We start from the raw sequence: 20,228 nt of genomic DNA on the forward strand, positions 1-20,228 counted from the left end.
TATCCTGGACGAGTTGACAAAGAAGTTAATATGGTATGAATATCTGAGTGTTTGTCATTTTAGTTCACGGAAATGTTTTAAAAATTGCGAGAATCCGCCTATTTTTATAACATGGAAAAACATATTAAGAAAGTACTTGCCACCTGTAAAGTGTGCAGAAGGCGAAACCACCTACTATCTCACAAAAGGCATCCCTCTTTCCAGTTGTTCTGAAAAAACTTTGTGACTTTTTGGCAGTTGATTGTTTTGGACCATTACTGCGGACCACACAAAGATTACCGTCTGCCTTTATAGCCGCAGAGTATGTTTCCAAATTTTTTACTCTTGCCCCTTTGGGTAACGCAACAGCAAAAACCACAGTTACAGCATTCGATAGTCATTTCCTAAAGGAAGTAGAGCACCTTGAGAAAGTTACCTCTGATAACAGACTGTAATTTTAGTCACACTGGTGGCAAACCCTCCTTAAATATCAGTAGGTGAAGCCCCTATTCATTTCAAGTTATCAATCATCGTTACACCAAGCTGAATATATTACGAAAAAGTCAGTTGGGACATATTCTTAAGTCAGTTTCAGGAAGTAATGAATTAGCTACCGCATGGTTCAACAGGAATGTCTCCACTGGCAGTTTTAAAAAGAGCTGGCCGACTGCGTACATGAACTGATAAACTTACCATGTACTGGAAGGTGCAGATGTGCTAAGATTGTCCAACTCGCGATTGACCACACAAGGAAAATAGAAGAAGTAAGGAAGTGCAGACGGAAGGGCCTACTGTATCTGTGGTAGATCACTAGCTTTCACCATCTGCTGTGCTACCAGAGTGATACTCTGTGCTTGCCGCATGAGCAATTCATCATGTCGGCATGTCACAGTCGTGGCTTCTTGTGCTCAGCTAAGGCTTGCTAGCTGCATATTTGCGGCTGAGACCAGAGGCTCCACTACTGCTTGAGGACCATGGTTCTCTGTACTTTGAACAACGAACAGCACGTGTTTTTCCTTCTTTCCACTCACCATGGACGAACTATCTTCAGTCATGGAGCAGCTGATGGCTCAACATATGGAAAGTCAAAAACGTACTGATGAGCTCTTGGGCAGATGCTCCAGATTTAGCTATCAATTCCTTCCTGCCTGGACTGTTTTCAGAAGCATGATAGAGAAGATTGTCCGGCAGGTGGACAGATTGTACTAAATCCTCGAAACATGGTCAACTCGCATCCGTTTGTAGGCCTCCATTTCATCCTCATGATCGTAAGATCAAACGGAAGTAAATGTTATCGGTTTTGACCAATCAGTCAATGGAAGATCGTCCAATAAACTACTCATTTCACTCCAAGCAGCTGGCAAATCAATAAACGTTCAAGTTGATTCGGGTGTCGCCGCAAGTCTCGTAAATTTTCAAACGAATTTGCAGTTAGGGGCATTTGTTCTAATCTGTCAGCTAAACGGTTGGTCAGTTACAACTAGCAATAAGTTCTGTTTAAAGATCAGTTTAGCACAGAAGCCACTTACAAAAATATGACAAGGGAAATAACTTTCTCAGTTGTAACCAGTGCTAACAAGGAAAAGCTTTTTGGTTCGGACACATTTACGTCTTTTGGATTCTTCATCAACGATGCATATCAGAGAATGTACCTTGCCAATAACTGGAAGAGCTCTGGACAGTATTCCTCGGCATTTTTCATCTGGTCTGGGAAAGAAGAAGAATTTCGAAGCTCATATTTTGCTAAAAGCTACAGCACGATCTCGATTTTTCGTCCAGGCAGGTTCCACTGGCACTTTGTGATCAGGTCAAGGACGAATTACGCAGGCTGCCGGAGCTGGATGTGATCGAAACTATTTCGTCGAGCCAGCGGACAACACCCATGGTTACTGACAAGAAACCATCCCAGAAACTCAGGCTTTGCTGGGATTTCAAGGTCACATTGAATACTCAATCTCAAGTGGACATGTACCCAACCTTGAGGCTTGGTGAACCATATGCAAAGCCGGCAGGCGGATACTTGTTCTCCGTTGTTGACTTCGCTGAGCATACTTACAGCTTTCTTTAGATAACAGTTCTCAGAAGATTTTAGTAGTCAACACAATGCACGGTTTACATCATTCTAAGCAGTTTGTCTGGAGGGTTCCCAATGCCCCTGCAATTTTACAGAGGTTTTGGGAACAGCTAATTCACAATGTGCCTGGTTGCATAAACTATTTGGATGACATCATCGTAATGGGAATTTCCACAGCATTTAGCAAGACTGAAGTCACTCTTTATCGTTTTGCCGGATGTAGGATTAAGGCACAGACTCAGCAGATATAAAGTTTTTCAGCCTTCACTGAAGTACTTAGGCCACATCACTTGTCACAAATGTATTTTGCCAATGAACAAACACTTCAAAGTAACTGAATCAATTCCCTGGCCAGTAAACCTAGAGCAGCACTAGGCTTCTCCGGGAAAATTAAATATTACAGAAAATTTATTCCCATTGAATCCCAGGTGGTTCATCCATTACATAACTTGTGTAACAAAGGAGTGGCAGTCATATGGCCTACAGCGTGTAAAAAGGAGCTCACGGAGCTCAAGCAGCGTCTCCTCCCAGCACGCATCGGAATATGGGTTGGGGGCCTTCTTCATTCACAGAAATAACGATGAGCCAGAGCAACCCGCTGCAAAGTGGGCGCTGTACCAGGTGCAAAAAATCATCGACATACAACACAGGTTGACTAGTGGCCCAGCAGAGGACACCATCCCATTAATGGTGATGAGGAAAAGAGTGACACTCAACACAGAGGCCTGTGGAACACTGTTCACTTGGACCTGAAGGGAGCTGAGTGAAGTGCTGATTCTAATCTGGAACAACTGTTGGGATAAAAACTAACGAATAAAAATCCGTAGGGGGCCTCGAAAGCCACAGTCGTGGAGGGTGACTAAAATGTGATGACAGCAAGCCTTATGAAGATCAAAAAGGACTGTGAAAGGGTGTTGGCGTTCAGAAAAAGCCTGTTGGACTGCTGTTTCCGACCTAAGCAGGTGGTCGGTTACGGATCGTCCCTCCTGGAAATCACACTGATAGGCGGACAAAACGCCCCGTGTCTCGAGAACCCAGCATAATATTTGGGCAACTATCTTTTCAAGCAGCTTAAAGAGCACCTTAGTCAGGCTAATCGGACGGTAACTATCGAGAGACTTCGGATTTTTGGCTGTGTTAAGGATAGGGACTACTATGCTTTTTCTGCATTGCAAGAGGAAGGCACCTTGGACCCAAAAACAGTTGAAGATCCTGAAGAGGTGTTGCCTTTTGGGAACATTTAGGCACTGGATCACCTGACTGTGAATTGAAGCAGGGCTTGAGGTGATGTCATGGAGCGAGGTAAGAGCCTGAAGTTGTTCCCAGTCAGTGAAGTGTCCGTTATAGGATTCAGCTTGGTGTGGACTAAAACATAAGGGAATATTTCAGCTTGTTGCTTCTGCAGTATAGAGGTAACCTGATAGGAAGAGAATGCTGACGCTGTCGCAAAGTGGATCTCAAGATGTTCCGTAAGAACCAATGAATCAGTACAAAGATCACCCTGTAGGACCACACCTGGAACGTCTGTTGACTATTGGAGGCCCATGAGACCATGGAGCTTGGCTCACACCTGAGATGAAGAGGCACAGGTCCCCAGAGAAGAGTCGCAGCGCTCCAAGAATTCCTTCTTACTGCGTTTGATTAAATAGCGAGACTTAGCATGAAGTCACTTATAAATGATAAGGTTGTTCTGTGTAGGATGTCGTTTGAATCACTGTAGGGCCCTTCGGCGATCCTGAATAGCTATTGCAATGTCCCTGATCCATCAGAGCACAGGTCGACGGTACGGGGAACATGTAGAAAGAGGAACAGCAGTTGCAGCGGCGTGGATGATCACGTCTGAGACTCCTTGCACAACCTAATCAATACAATCCAACAAAGAGGCGGCAAATGTAATAGCAGAGGCATGCAAGGGATAGTTGGCTCTGTGAAGTGCCCAACATGATAGCCGGTGTGTCTGGCGGTGGCAAGGAAACGACAGGATAACTGGAAAGTGTTTACTGTCACAAAGGTCATCGTGTAGTGACGAGTGTAGTGAAGCTACAAGATGAGGGGAAGAGATATTAGATCGATAGCTGAAAGGTGCAATGGGCGGCACTGAAATGGGTTAGGGAACCATCAATGAGCAGGCACAGATCATGGTCTGTGGTCAATTAGAAGGCCTCTACCAGATTAAGCGGTTCTCCCCCACTGGTGGTGGTGTGTATTGAAGTTCTTAAACAAGAGAAAAGAGGTGAAAGTCGTTGGATTAATGTGGCCAGTTCAACATAAACAAGTGGCCTGCCTGTAGGTTGGTAAATGTTGCAAATAATAATCGCTGAGGCAGTTTCCGCCCACACCAGCAATCAGTTCACCAACGCCACCTGTATGAACCAACGTACAGATTCCTCCAGATACCTCTTCGGCCCATTAAGGTTCTGACAGAATGCATGATACGTACAGGGTGTTGGAGGATGACCACTAGTGAAGTGTATTTCTTGGAAAGCAACGCGAACTGCAGAAAAACATGTTCAAAATGGTTCAAATGGCTCTAAGCACAATGGGACTTAGCATCTGAGGTCATCAGTCCCCTAGACTGAGAACTACTTAAACCTAACTAACCTAAGGACATCACACACATCCATGCCAGAGGCAGGATTCAAACCAGCGACCGTAGCAGCAGCGCGGTTCCGGACTGAAGTGCCTAGAACCGCTCAGCCTCAGTTTGTGGGATGGAGCTCCTTCCCTGTTACACTTGGTAGATCAATACAGGGACGTTTAATGTTGTTTGTGGACGACGTTGAAGTAGTCGTCCGATAATGTCTCATATGTGCTCGATGGAAGACAGATCTGGTGATCGAACAGGCCAGGGCAACATGTCGACGCTCTGTAGAGCACGTTGGGTTACAACAGCAGTATTTCCTATTGGAAAACACCTGTTGGAATTCTGTTGGTGAATGGCGGCACAACAGGTCGAATCACCAGATTGACTTACAATTTTGCTTTCAGGGTGCATGGAACAACTATGAGATTGCTCCTGCTGTCATACGTAATCGCACCCCAGACCATAACTCCAGGTGTAGGTCCAATGTATCTAGCACACACACACACACACACACACGCACGCATAAACACACACACACAGAGGCTGTTTACAGGTCCTCAACTGGCTTCCTTCTAACCAACACAGGGCCTTCACGGACACCGAGGCAGAATCAGATTTCATCAGAAAACACAACGGACCTTCACCCCACCCTCCAAAGAGCTGTTGCATGACAACACTGAAGTCTTAAATAGTGGTGGTTTGGGATCAGTGGAATGCACGCTACAGGGCGTCTGGCTCGGAGCTGTCCTTGAAGTAACCGATTTGTAACAGTTCGTTGTGTCACTGTGGTGTCAATTACTGCAGATGCAGGACGATGCGTCAGAGCCACACGCCAAACACGATGGTCTTCCCTCTCTGTTGTGGCGCGTGCCCATCCGGAGCCCGCTCTTCTTTCGATCGTACATTCTCGCGACCACCGCTGTCTGCAATCATGTACAGTGGCTACATTCCTACCAAGTCTTTCTGCAATATCGGAGGAGAAACATCCAATTTCTCATTGTCCTATTACAGCACCTCTTCCAAACTCGGTGAGGTATTTATAATGGCGTCTTTGTCGCCTTAAAGGCTTTCTTGACTAACATAAACTCTCCATTTCCAATCTTAAAGGTAACTAACGGTCACGACCGTTACAGCGTGAATTTAAATCAAACCTGATTTGCATCCTCATAGTAGCGCTACTAGCGTCCCTCTTATGCGACTACAGCGAAATTTGAACAGACATCATCTTTTAGATGTAGAAACGCGCCTACCAACTTTCGTTAATGTCGCAACCCCTTCTTAGAGTTTTTTTTTTTTTTTTTGCAGTCAGTGTATTTAAGAAAATATTTAAAAAGAGATGTGAAATTGGATGAGGCAGTAGTGGGGAGGACTTAGATTTATTGGATGTTTTCTGGGGAACTGCAGTGCATCGTAAATAGAGATCGCATACAAGTAGCTAGTGCGACCACTTCTAGAGTACTGATCCAGCTTTTGGAGTCAGCATTAAGCAGGCGGGACATCAGATATCGAACAACTTCAGTGACCTGGTGCTAGGAGAGTAACAGATCGTTATGGCCTATGCGAACGTGTAACAGAGACGCTCGGGAAACTGAAAGGGAAACTTTGCAAAAAAGACGTCGTTAATGTTGTTTGTCAAGCATGTCTGACAGCTAGGGGCAACCAAATATCCTATCAACTGTTTCGTTGTTGTAAACTTTATTATCAATTTCTTCACTTTTTTTTATGTGTTTCGGAGGTTTTAAACTGTTATAATTTCATGTTTGGAAACTGTTGTATGCTAAATATCTTGTGATTCAACTTTACTTTATTCTGCAGTCCTTCCGAAATCCTATTCGGGAAACACGTGTTGATTTTTAAGATTCCGTACCTCAGTTGGTAAGAACGGGACTCTTATAGGATCGTTTTGTTGCCCGTCGGTTTGGGTTTCTGTCTGTCCGTCCGACTGTTAATAATCCTTCTTTTCAGAACGGGCAGGCTTATCAAGTTGAAATTTATGTCACGTACTAGGGGGAACGGTTACTTCACGTTGACCCAGAATCATGAAATTTGGTCAGAAGCAAGGTTTCATAGTACAAGTAAAGGAAGGAATTCAAAAATTGTTAATTTGTAATTATATATGAAATCAAAAGATACAGCTATTTAAGTCACATATTTTGATACTCGCATTTCACTCATCATAACCTATATGGTACTTCACGTTGACCTAGAATCATGAAATTTGGCCAGAAGCAAGGCTTCATAGTACAAGTAAAGGGAGAAATTCAAAAATTGTTAATTTGTAATTACATCACATAAAAACACTTTTTTCTCTTTTTTATCCATCTGTCTGTCCGTCTGTTAAAACCCCTTTTCCTCAGAAAAAAAGTTGATTTATTGAACGGAAATTTATGTCACGTACTAGTGTCTACAGTCCATTAGCGGTGTAATATATTTAAAGTTCTAAGTCAGTAAAATTAAAAGTTACAGCTATTTATGTCACTCGCAAATTCGCTCATCAAAACCTCTAGGGTCCATCCCGTTGACCTAAACTCACTAAATTTGGCAAGAAGCAACATCTCATAGTACAAGTAAAGGAAAGAAATTCGAAAATTGTTGATTTGTAATTATATCACATTAATTTTTTTTCTTTTTTATCCGTCCGTCTGTCTGGCCGTCTGTTAAAACCCCCTTTTTCTCAGGAACGGATAGGCGTATCAGGTTGAAATCTATTTCACATACTATGGTCTATAGTCCCTTGGTGTTGTAAAAAAATTAATGTTCTCAGGTAACACAAAAGATACGGCCGTTTGTGTCCCATAGTTTGATAGACCCAAACTCACTCATCATATCCTATAGGGTACTTCCCCTTGACCTAGAATCATGAAATTTTGGGAGAAGTAAGGTTTCATAGTAAAAATAGAGGGGAAAAATTCGACAATTGTTTAATTGTAATTATATCACATAAACAATATTTTTTACCATTAGAACTTACATTGCATTCATCATCAGTCAGAAGCGTAATAGAAAAATATTACTGCATGGAAAAGTAACAAGTAAGTTGCAGTCGTGTTTTAGTAAGTAAATAAAAAATATTGTATTAAATCTTCTCTCTCTACATACATAATCTGAAGTCCACTGCTCCCTGCTTTTTGTTGTCCTGGAAAGTCTCAGGAACTACTGTAGAAATTTTGATACGGTCTTGCAATTCCTGGGACCGATATCTTGCCAGTATCGATATCTATAACAGGCAAAAATTGTCTAGATTCTCGGTTCTATGAATTTATGATGTATGTCAGCCCTGCAATGTTTAAAGATTCGCCCCAGCATTCATCTGATTTCATCTGGGGAAGTGACAGTACACCTAACTCAGACTGGTCGGAGGGGATTTAGAATTCCGTTCCTGCTAAATACGTATCTAGTGCCTTGTCTTTTCCGCCCGATCGATTGCTACTAGATAGAAAGTAAAATTAGGATTTAATGTCCCTCCGATAACGACGCCATTAACTCTAGTTGGACATGGATGCGGGAGGAAATCGGTAGTTTCTGTTTAAAAGGAACCATCCCTATGCCAGTGTGAGACAACAACATATTTGACATTGTGAGCAAAAGGTTGTTGGCTGAATTTTCATTAAAAGTTTTCACGGCGTAGTGCAGCAAATTCGATGTGGCGTGGACTCAAGAATTCGATGGAAGCCCCCGGCATAAATATTGAGCCATGTTGCCCCTATAGCCGTCCACAATTGCGAAAGTGTTGCCGTAGCACGATTTTGTGCACGAACCGACCTCTCTATTACGTCCCATACATGTCCGACGGGATCATCTCGGACGATCTGGGTGGACAAATCATTCGCTCGAATGTCCGCAATGTCCATGTTGCCCCTATAGCCGTCCACAATTGCGAAAGTGTTGCCGTTGCAGGATTTTGTGCACGAACCGACCTCTCGATTACGTCCCATACATGTTCGACGGGATCATCTCGGACGATCTGGGTGGACAAATCATTCGCTCGAATGTCCACAATGTCCTTCAAACCGATGGCGAACATTTGTGGCCCCGTGACGGGGCGCATTGTCATCCATAAAGTGGTTCAAATGGCTCTAAGCACTGTGGGACTTAACATCTGAGGTCATCAGTCCCCTAGACTTAGAACTACTTAAACCTAATCTAAGGACATCACACACATCCATGCCCGAGGCAGGATTCGAACCTGCGACCGCAGCAGCAGCGCGGGCCCGAACCGAAGCGCCTAGAACCGCTCGGTCACAGCGGCCGGCTGTCATCCATAAAAACTTCATCGTTGTTTGGGAACATGAAGTCCATCAATGGCTGCAAGTGGTCCCCAAGTAGCTAGACATTTCAGCCAATCATCCGTTCAGTTGTACCAGAGGACCCAATCAATAGCATGTAAATACAGCTCACACCATTGTTGACAACTTGGGACCATGGCTTCGTGGGGTCTGCGCCACACTTCAACCGTACCATCAGCTCTTACCAACTTAAAAATGACCAAGCCACGGTTCTCCGGGTATCTAGGGTCCAACCGATATAGTCACGAGCTCAGGGGAGACGGTGCAGCCGATGTAATGCTTTTAGCCGAACCACTCGCTTCGATCGACTGCTGCCGTAGTCCACTGACGCCACATTTCGCCGCACTGACCTAATGGACACGTTCGTCGTAGGGCCCACATTGATTTCAGCGGTTATTTCGTGCAGTGTTGCTTGTTGTTACGCAAACGCGACTGCTCTCAGTCGTTAAGTGAAGGCCATCGGCCACTGCGTTGTCCGTGATGAGAAGAAATGCCTGAAATTTGGTATTCTCGCCACATTCATGACACTGTAGATCTCGGAATATTGAATACCCTAACGGTTTCGGAATTCGAATATCCCAATCCGTGTTCAGAATCTGTTAATTCCCGTCGCGCGGTCCTAATCACGTCGGAAGCCTCTTCACCTGAATCACCTCCGTCAACGTACTTCCCTTTTAAGCCTTGTGTACCCGATACTACCGCCATCTGTAGATGTGCATATCGCTGTTTTATTGACTTTTGTCAGCATAGTGTATATCAATATTCGAGCCTGAAACTTCCTTGAACGCAGATTAAAGATAGTGGTTCAGTGCAACAGAGCCAGAGCAATGCATGCACAGTACATCATGTTTTGATTCCATGTGTAATTAAACGGAACTTATTCTATTGCAAGTGGAGAAAGGTGTCTGCGTTGCCAACCCAAATCACTAAATTCAATTTCTGCGGGCGTTAGTGTCTTCAGACAAACAAAAAATTGTGAGAACTTAGGTTATTCGTCGGAAAAACATGCTGGGCATTCTGGGGAATAATTTAATGCAGTTATAATGCACATGATGAATCGCATCTCAGTGGAGGGTTTGGCTCAAAACACGAGTATAGCAACGGTAAGGGCACCAGGATCTAATCCAGAACTCATTTGCGACACTCGTTTCCGCAGCAGCGGGCTAAATGTATGAAACACGCACTTTCGCAATTCAATAAGGTTTAAAATCGTTTAAAGTGGACTACATTTCGTAAATACAAAAAATTGTGTTTTATTTATTTTTAATGTATCTGGAGATCACCGCGATAATACGTAGCGTCTCCGAAGATCGAATTGTGCTGACAAGATGACCATACGAACTTCCCTTTGAGCCCTACTATTCAGTATGTAGTGTGGCCACCATGCCCTGCAATTAGAGATGCTATACGCGGCAGCATAGAATCAATAAGGTTCTGAATACGTTCCTGAGGGATTTCCCTCCACGCAGTTTGTATCCGAGCCCACAAATCCGTGACACCAGTTACTGGAGGACCGTGACGCACCAGGTGATGACCAACCATATCCCAGACATGTTCGTTGGGCGACATTCTGGCGTACGTGCAGGCCAGGGAAGCAATGGTACCCGTCGTTCTTGAAAGAAAGCCTGTACATTCCTCGCAATATGTGGCCTGTGGAGATGCCTGAAGCAGGAGGAGTACCTTAGCCTCCACAACCTCCGTTAGGCACCGGTTGCTGTTCAAAATTCCCGCAATACGTACGAGGCGAGATCGGTTGTTGTAACCAATGGCGCCCCAAACCATCTCACGTGGTGTTTGTCCGCTATGCCGCTCCACAATGCAGCCCTCCAGGTTGCGCTCACCACGGTACCGCCGGACACGTATGCGCCCATCACTGTAGGACGCGTTGAAGCGGGGCTCATCCGAAAAGATTACATGTTGCCACTCAGCACCCCAGTGACGGTGTTCACGTGCCCATTGCAGTCGGAGGAGCTTGTGATTTCTGGACAATGGAAGCCTACGTAATGGCACGCGTGCGCCCAGTGCAACTTGCAGCAGACGGCGATGAACCGTCGATGCAGACAAGTTCACACCTGTTGCAGTGCTCCAGCGACGAGCCAACACTGTGGATGACGCTGTACGGTCCGTGATGGCCATGCAGACAAGATGACGGTCATCCCGTGCTGTGGTCATGTTCCGTTGTCCAGTTCCTGCTCATCGCTACGTACGACCTTCCTCTATCCACTGCTTCCACTTACGCATGACTGTCGTAGCAGCATGCCCTGTGCGAGCCGAAATGTCACGGTAAGACAACCCCGTTTCCCGGAGACAGATCATTCTGCCCCGTTCGAAGTCGCTCACATGCCGATATGGCTCCCTTTGACGTCGACGAGGCATGCTGGTACTCACTGTATTGTTTCCACCTTGTGTGACAGCTCTGCACGGACTACACTAGGCGCAACACCGACTCTGTCGGACAGACACGAGAGGGCTCTGCTCGGCCTACGTGTCCCCGTCTCGCTACAAAACGTATCACGTATTGCTTGCACACCCGTAGCCACTTCCATCTAGTGTTGCGCTACTCGAGTAATTCCTTCTCGCCGGCCGGAGTGGCCGTGCGGTTCTAGGCGCTACAGTCTGGAACCGAGCGACCACTACGGTCGCACGTTCGAACCCTGCCTCGGGCATGGATGTGTGTGGTGTCCTTAGTTAGGTTTAATTAGTTCTAAGTTCTAGGCGACTGATGACCTCAGAAGTTAAGTCGCATAGTGCCCAGAACCATTCGAACCAATTCCTTCTCGGTGTTGCAGTTTTCACAAACGGCAGTGTAGAACTGCGCTTGCGACAGGCTTCTTAGCAGCTGAAACTTATCGACAACTGGCATAGTCAGATGTATACCATAAGAGAAAATGTTTGCTATTTCATAAACTTCACATTACCGTATTAAAACAATATTCCTTCCTGTCGCTGGCATTTTCGATACCCAAACGTCGTATAAATGCCCACTTGAAGGACCACTATATGCAAATTGACAGAAATGTGGCTAACGTTTACCCACAAACTCATTTTTTCCTAATTTGCACAAACTACAATTTCTGTATGCCATGTATCTTCTGTTGCTAGGTAGTCAACATCCTTACATCATTTTCTCCTCGAAATTCCTTCAATCACATACGGGGTGTGAAAAGGCGCTGCTCGCTCGAAAATTCACAGTGGAACAATTAAAAGGCTACATATCTCCAGAGTTGATGCTAGTGTAAGCGCAGCAGTTAATTTCTAGTGTATTCTGTAATTCTTAACATCATTTGTTACAAATAAAAAAAGACGGATTCTTCACACTTGACTTTGGAACGGACAGCGGAAGTCTCCGTTGAATATCGAAAAACGTCAAAATTCCATATTACGGAGCCTGTAAAGTTTCCATTCTGGAACACTGAAAAAAGAGCAGCTGTAATACAACCTGCTGCTGTTTTCTGTTTATGGAAAATTTCTCGGACTTACTTATGAATGTGTGTAAAAGGATCAGATACATAAATGACGTAATTATAGTCCACGACATTTTCAATCAAATAATGCAAACGTTTTCTAAAGAAGTAATGAATATTATATTCAAGGGACTGCCTGTTGGATTCTGTCTCGGGTTCTTCAATCGACATTTGTTCCATGATTTTTCTGATGTTTCTCCAGCACGAGTAGCTTGCGTTGTCAAAGCTTCACCCTCTACTGCTAGTGGTGGACTGCAGTAGAGCTCGCGGCCGCAGATTATATGTATTTGCGGCTACGATCTCGGCTCCAGTCCACCACCAGCAATGGAGGGTGAAGCTTTGACAATGACAAACGTCGGCCTAAGAACCCGAGACAGAAGCCAGTAGGCGGTTTATCAACAAGTGGCTTCGAAAACCTTAACAATTTTGTAATATTATGTTTATTTAAATTCTTGCTATCTTAACAAGCCTAGGCTGTTCTGCATCTACATCTACATCCATACTCCGTGAGACACCTGACGGTGTGTGGCGGAGGGTACCTTGAGTACCTCTATCGGTTCTCCCTTCTATTCCAGTCTCGTATTGTTCGTGGAAAGAAAGATTGTCTGTATGCCTCTGCGTGGGCCCTAATCTCTCTGATTTTATCCTCATGGTCTCTTCGCAAGATATACGTAGGAGGGAGCAATATACTGGTTGACTCCTCGGTGAAGGTATGTTCTCGAAACTTCAACAAAAGCCCGTGCCGAGATACTGAGCGTCTCTCTTGCAGAGTCTTCCACTGGAGTATATCTATCATCTCCATAACGCATTCGCGATTACTAAGTGATCCTGTAACGAAGCGCGCTGTTCTCCGTTGGATCTTCTCTATCTCTTCTATCAACCCCATCTGGTACGGATCCCACATCGGTGAGCAGTATTCAAGCAGTGGGCGAACAAGTGTACTGTAACCTTCTTCCTTTGTTTTTGGATTGCATTTCCTTAGGATTCTTCCAATGAATCTCAGTCTGTCATCCGATTTACCGACGATTAATTTTATATTTGCCATTCCCTGCATCATGCGTCAATTCGTTGCAGATCCTCCTGCATTTCCGTACAATTTTCCATTGTTACAACCTCTCGATATACTACAGCATCATCCGCAAAAAGCCTCAGTGAACTTCCGATGTTATCCACAAGGTCATTTATGTATATTGTAAATAGCAACGGTCCTACGACACTCCCCTGCGGCACACCTAAAATCACTCTTACTTCGGAAGGCTTCTCTCCATTGAGAATGACATGCTGCGTTCTGTTATTTTGGAACTCTTCAATCCAATCACACAATTGGTCTGATAGTCCATATGCTCTTACTTTCTTCATTAAACGACTGTGGGGAAGTATATCGAACGCCTAGCGGAAGTCAAGAATCACGGCATATACCTGAGAACCCGTGTCTATGGCCCTCTGAGTCTCGTGGACGAATAGCGCGAGCTGGGTTTTACACGATCGTCTTTTTCGAAACCGATGCTGATTCCTACAGAGTAGATTTCTTGTCTCCAAAAAAGTCATTATACTTGAACATAATACGTGTTCCAAAATTCTACAACTGATCGACGATAGAGATATAGGTCTATAATTCTGCACATCTGTTCGACGTCCCTTCTTGAAAACCGGGATGACCTGTGCCCTTTTCCAATCCTTTGGAACGCTACGCTCTTCTAGAGACCTACGGTACACCGCTGCAAGAAAGGGGGGGGGGGGGGGCAAGTTCCTTCGCGTACTCCGTGTAAAATCGAACTGGTTACCCATCAGGTTCAGCGGCCTATCCTGTTTTGAGCGATTTTAATTGTTTTTCTATCCCTCTGTCATCTATTTCGATACCTACCATTTTGTCATCTGTGCGACAATCTAGAGAAGAACTACAGTGCAGTTTTCCTCCGTGAAACAGCTTTTAAAAAAGACATTTAGTATTTCGGCCTTTAGTCTGTCATCCTATGTTTCAGTTCCATTTTGGTCACAGTGTCTGGACATTTTGTATTGATCCACCTACCGCTTTGACATAAGACCAAAATTTCTTAGGATTTTCTGCCAAGTCAGTACATAGAACTTTACTTTCGAATTCGTCTAACGCCTCTCGCATAGCCCTCCTCACACTACGCTTCGCTTCGCGAAATTTTTGTTTGTCTGCAAGGCATTGGCTATGTTTATGTTTGCTGTGAAGTTCTCTGTGCTTCCATAGCTGTTTTCTAACTCGGTTGTTGTACCACGGTGGCTCTTTTCCATCTCTTACGATCTTGCTTGGCACATACTCATCTAATGCATATTGTACGACGGTATTGAACTTTGTCCACTGATCCTCAACACTATCTGTACTTGAGATAAAACTTTTGTGTTGAGCCGTCAAGTATTCGGAAATCTGCTTTTTGTCACTTGTACTAAACAGAAAAATCTTCCTACCTTTTTTAATATTTCTATTTACGGCTGAAATCATCGATGCAGTAACCGCTTTATGATCGCTGATTCACTGTTCTGCGTTAACTGTTTCAAATAGTTCGGGTCTGTTTGTCAACAGAAGGTCTAATATGTTATCACCACGAGTCGATTCTCTGTTTAATTGATCAAGGTAGTTTTCAGATAATGCACTTAAAAAGATTTCACTGGATTCTTTGTCCCTGCCACCCGTTATAAACGTTTGAGTCTCCCACTCTATATCTGGTAAATTAAAATCTACACCCAAAACTATAACATGGTCGGGAAATCTACTCGAAACATTTTCCAAATTTTCCTTCAGGTGTTCTGCCACAACAGCTGCTGAGCCAGGGGACCTATAGAGACATCCAATTACCATGTTTGAGCCTGCTTTAAGCGTGACCTTCATCCAAATTACATCACATTTTATTTCACATTTCGGATCTCCGTCAATTTCCTTCGATACTATTGCACTTTTTATCGCTATAAACACGTCTTCCCTGCGGTATACATTCCAATCTGAGTTTAGAATTTCATTACTGTTTACATCAGGTTTCAGCCAACTTTCCGTCCCTAGTACTATGTGGGCATTGGGACCGTTTATTAATGAGAACAGTCCTGGGACCTTTCTATAGACGCTCCTGCAGTTTGCTATTACCACATTAATATCGTCATTCCCTGTTGCGTTTTGCCTACTGCTACCTTGTCGCATCTGAGGAGGCGTCTTGTCGGGTCTAGGGAGGGAATTCTGTAACCTAAAAAACCCACATGTGCACTCCACACGTACTCCGCTACTCTTGTTCCCGCTTCCTGCGTGTAGTGCACGCCTGACCTATTCAGGGGGACCCTACATTTCTCCACCCGATTGGGGAGGTCGAGAAATTTGCACCACAGATCTCCGCAGAATCGTCTGAGCCTCTGGTTTAAGCCTTCCACTCGGCTCCAAACCAGAGGACCGCTATCGGTTCTGGGAACGACGCTACAAATAGTTAACTCAGATTCCTCCCCACGAGCGAGGCTTTCCGTCTTCACCAACTCCGCCTGTATGAACTGAGGATGACCTTCTAACCCAGACGGCAGGAGTCATTGGTGCCGACATGAGCAACAATTTGCAGTCGGGTACACCCAGTGCTCTCTGTCGCCGCCGGCAGCGCCTCCTCCACATCTCGGATGAGATCCCGGCAAGCAGACAGAGTGAACACTGGCCTTCTTCCCCGACCTTTCCGTTATTTCCCTAAGGGACTCTATCACCCGCTAACACTGGAGCTCCCAATCACTAATAAACCCCTCCCCCCTGTGCCTGCTCAGACCTTGTTAAAGAAATAGTGTAATATTTGGATTCTCGTTCAGTTACCAGTTGCTTTAGTTTCATTAATATCCTTGAAAGTATCATTTTCACTGTAAATTATCTTATTTTAATGCTTATTAACGTATATCTGAGATAACCGAGATTTTTAATTAGTTTAATTCGCTCTAAACACTCCATTTTTTATTTAAAACGGGTGGAATGGTATTTAGTCATAAACAAGAAACAAATAACTCCCTGGGAAACACTAAATGTAATGAAACACAGTTTTGTTTCTGTTCTGTAACTGAAAGTATTTATGCATCCATGGATTTAAGCCACAGTGTACGATACAGCCACTTTCAAAGAAGTGTTTGAATTACCGACCAAAGCGAAGTGTAAATATTGACAGTTAGGATACGCTACACTGAATTAAAAGATATTTCATTACCCAGAGCTCCGTTTCTTGTTCCAGAAGTGTTTCAGTAATACAGTACACACAGTTCCCTCCATAGCGCTTTCGATTTAGTCTAAAAATAGTAGCTTTGTGCGTTTTACTGCTCTAATCACAAAGATTTTTTTAAAATAGCTGTCAGTCTTATCTAAAATACTACCACATCGAAATCTCCACTTAGTCATGCCTCAAGGAATGAACTGTGAATGTTCATGATTAATCTGTTAACGATAGCCATAGTTCAGAGACGATTCATGTCGGTACTCTAAAATATAACTACATTTCTACGCTTACTTCTTTTAGACAAAGTCGAATTTCGGCTGTAACAAGACAGAAATGAAGATCTACTGCTAATGGAACTAATGTCGCTAGTGTATTTTATGTTAAACGGTGTGTGTCCTACGGGGTGTACTACTTATCTTGACTACCCCAAATACCTTTCTGTCCAGAAAAAACGTACCAAGCAAATGTTGTTTAGCTACCAGGCGGACATTAACCTGCATGATTTTCTTCCTTGTAATTTTATTCGTTACAGAGATATGAACGGCATTACGTTTTTTTATAATAACAACCTATATTTCATTCGATAATCCACTTCCTCTCCTCGACAGCTGTCCATCATGACGTTATTAAAAACGTAACACAAAACTAACTTTGACTCTCCAGTACTAGCACACACATGTATGTAACTCGTCCACTTGCTAGAATTGACGGTAAACAAACGGATGCACAAGGAAAAAGGAAGCGAGATTAGTACTTAACGTGTCGTCAGCATCGAGGTCGAAGTCATTAGAGACGGAGCACAAGCTCGGACTGTTTCAAGGATAGAGAAGGAAATCGGCTTTCCCCTTTCAAAGGGACCATCCCGGCATTTGCTTGGAACGATTTAGGTAAATCATGGAGAATTTAAACCAGGATGTTCAGACGTGGATTTGAACTGTCGTTCTCCCGAATGCAAGTCCAGTGTACTATTGCATTACCTCTCTCGGTCCCAAGAAAAATTTGCACCGGTCATTCCGACAATTACCTCGGTTGTCTGACTACAATGTCAACTGCGTAACAACATGTGCTTCAAACATTTTTCATTTTACTTCTGGGCAACAAGTTATTTTGAATTTTCAAGATAAATGGGACACCCTGATTACTAATTTATGTCAAACTGAGTGGAAATTACTTATTAATTTGCTACTGTAATGTGCTCTTATATGAGTATTCGTGTTCTTCGTCTATCACTGCTGTATTGCTTGATGTAATTACTGTAGTGACCCTGGCCGTAGAGTACAACTAACGGAATGAAATCATAAAATATTGGCAGAAATCGAATGGAATAGGAGAAAAAAAGCAGTGTTCCATCGTAATTTAGAAAATTTACGGCACGTTTACTACGCAGATAAGCATGTTTAAAAATACGTAGAATGCAGTTCCCCGTACGAACTTTGACGGGCGGCATAGTTACAGAGAAATTCATTTACATGTTGTTAGCACGAACGTAGCATCGATCGCAGTAAACTTGAGAGACCACCCCTTACCACATGACCTCGACATTATCTTGCGTGACGAATGTAGGTGACTATGCTTCTCTTCCGTTTCTTGGAAGATGCCTTTAATGTTTCGCGTAATTAAGAAGCACTGCCTTTCTTTTCAAGAGTGGCTTACATAAAATAAAATGTTTTCTTTACAGAGAAAGACCAAAGATTTATGGATGAAAAAGTTACTTCACAATAAAAACTGTGTTGAATGGGAAATTATTTAATATCAATGACGCGTTTCTCCCTTTTGGGGCATCATCAGATTGTGTAAAAGTAGCTGGATATGTTCAAAAAAATGGCTCTGAGCACTACGGGACTCAACTGCTGAGGTCACAAGTCCCCTAGAACTTAGAACTACTTAAACCTAACTAACCTAAGGACAACACACACAGCCATGCCCGAGGCAGGATTCGAACCTGCGACCGTAGCGGTCGCGCGGATCCAGACTGTAGCGCCAGAACCGCTCGGCCACCAGCGGCCGGCTGGATATGTAGCCTATCCGTTATAAAGCCATATAGAATGGAAATGGCCGCATCATTAACTGGATATGTAATCCAACCGCCATAAAAACTTATAAAATGCAAGGTGGACCTTGAACACACCAGCTGACCCTGCCATAGGTGTACAAAATAGGGCCACGCTTACAAATTAACGAGGTATGAGCATCACGTAGATGCTATGTTAAATGTCCACCTTGCATTTTATATTGTTTTTATGACTGTTGCGTGAATTTAATTTTTATATGGATCACTTTATGATAGATGGGGTACATATCCAGCTGCCTTTACACAACCTGATGATGCCCCAAAAGGGTGAAACGCGTCATTGATATTAAATAATTTCGTAACTAACACTGTTTCTTCTGAAATATTTCGAAAAGGATTGCTGTAGCACCCTTCCACAATGGTTTGGAATAATTTTTGAAGAAGTTATTGCTGAAACATAATAGAAAATTTGTCAGCGGGACCGTATTCGAGACAGTTAGTAGCGATACACTTATGTTGCGGCAATGTCACAATGAAGGAATCTGCAGGGGAAAACATGAATTAAAGAACACTAGGGAGACTGGAACAAGACAGGAGGAAACATGGAGCTGCGTGGCATCAGATGACAATGACAGCAGCAGCTTAGAGCCTCTTGTCTGGCTCTCTTCTCAGTGGACTTCGAACCTGACGTAGAAGCATGACCTGGTCTGGACGTGAGTAGACCCTTTAATCACCACCCGTCCCACGTTGGAAAGCTGTCAGCGCAATTAGGGAGTGCCTTCTATAGCGAATGATTAGTCGCCGTTTAACGGCTTACCGTCCTCTGCAGAGAACCGAAGGGGAATCGGAGTTCAGACACTACACTTGCATTCCGGACGACAACGGTTCAAATCTCCCACTCGTCATTTCCGTGATTTCTCGAAATCGATAAAGGCAAATGTTGGGATATGTTCTTCTCTACCTTTCCCAAATTCGAGTTCGTGGGCCGTTTTTAATTCTCTCGTCATCGGTGGCACATTAAACATTTATCTTCCTTCTTTGCGAAGCAGGAACGAAGCTCTGGCGCAAAGAGCCAGCTTGCCTGCTATTTCTGGTCCAACCCAGCTCCCATTCCACACGTCGGTCTTTAGATTTACGATGATCGCTGAGGTTTCTCAACGTATGCTGCTAAGATGCGAAGGACAAACCGACATGATGATTTTAGGGGTTTAGGTTAGGGGATCTCGGGAAATTACAGAAAGGGCATCAGACTAAAAGGGTGGAATGTAAACACAGGAAGGTAGACGTAGTAAAAATCGCTATTGTAGTTGTAAACTGTCGTAGCCATGTTATACGTACGGAAAGCTGGCTAAATCCGGAAATGTGTTCAGCTGAAGTTTTAAGGGCTCAACCGTGTTCAGAAAGGATAGATTAAAACAATTGGTGATGGAGTGTCTATTTCTATCAGGAGTAGTTTAGTGAAACTGAAGTAGATAGTTCCTGTGAGTCAGTATGGGTAGAAGTTATGCTTGACAACGGGAATAAATTAATAATTAGTTCTTTTACTGACCCCACGACTCAGATGATACAGTTGCTGAACAGTTCAAAGGAAACTTGGGTCTCATCTCAAATAGGTACCCCACTCATTTGATTATAGTTGA

The sequence above is a fragment of the Schistocerca serialis genome, chromosome 3, assembly GCF_023864345.2.
Source record: "Schistocerca serialis cubense isolate TAMUIC-IGC-003099 chromosome 3, iqSchSeri2.2, whole genome shotgun sequence".
In the NCBI taxonomy this organism is placed as follows: Eukaryota; Metazoa; Arthropoda; class Insecta; order Orthoptera; family Acrididae; genus Schistocerca; species Schistocerca serialis.